This window comes from Orbicella faveolata, unplaced genomic scaffold, assembly GCF_042242905.1.
Source record: "Orbicella faveolata isolate gen_17 unplaced genomic scaffold, um_ofav_v1 contig_2, whole genome shotgun sequence".
Taxonomy (NCBI): Eukaryota; Metazoa; Cnidaria; class Anthozoa; order Scleractinia; family Merulinidae; genus Orbicella; species Orbicella faveolata.
In genome coordinates, this window is record NW_028301547.1 from 25,009,754 (window position 1) to 25,010,505 (window position 752).

General features: G+C 44.7%; 1 long non-coding RNA gene across 1 annotated transcript; it reads right to left on the reverse strand.

Annotated features, from left to right (window-relative positions):
* On the reverse strand, positions 1-481 carry LOC149112588 (uncharacterized). The gene is made up of 2 exons (XR_016207054.1): positions 328-481; positions 1-150 (listed from the first exon to the last, which is right to left on the reverse strand). It is a non-coding gene; the product is annotated as an uncharacterized LOC149112588 (long non-coding RNA).
* Between the last annotated feature and the right edge of the window lie 271 nt (positions 482-752).

The window sequence follows — 752 nt, forward strand, 5'->3', positions numbered from 1 at the left end:
TCAGTTTGAAAATGTGTATTTTATTTGCTCGATAGATGCTCCATGGCATTCATTCTTACAACAATTTATCAACTGTACTTACACTGTTGTATTCTCAATGCATAGAGTTTGTATTGAGCTTGCACACTCGTGATAGCGTCTGCACAGTGGCTGTAGAAACACAAACGAACAGACGAGGAATATTTTTACTCACATTTTCGTATCTCAGCGTAGTATTCTGCACTACAATCACGAAAACTGTGAACGCTATAAACATTTCTATCAATATAAATGAAAATAAAGTCGATTGGAACAGTTATCGGGGCAAAACAAGTGCAAAATACTCACGTCTTCGATACGACGGCTAGTCGGGCGAAATGGCGTCCTCGACGAGATGAGGACGGCAGAGAGATCAGGCGAGAGTTCTCGTGCGCATGCCCGGTTGAGTCAATTTACTTCCGGTAGCCGTCCTAGCTCGTCCCGTGCTGGTATCTTAAGGTGCCTAGTAGCTTCAGGACGTCATGGCCGTCCTAATACAGCGGGATATCCCGGACTGCTAATGTTGGTAAAAGATGACCACGGAAAAGCGACTGCGTGACACTCGATCGATATGTTTTTAGATGACATGTCACGTATCAGACGAAAAACAGTCTTTATTCTCTGTCTGTGTTTTGTACCCAGTCTGCAGTCCGCATTGTGTACCCGGTCTGCAGTCTTCTAGTCTGCAGTCTGCATTTTGTACTGACCGATTGGGGCAGCATGTGACAATACCG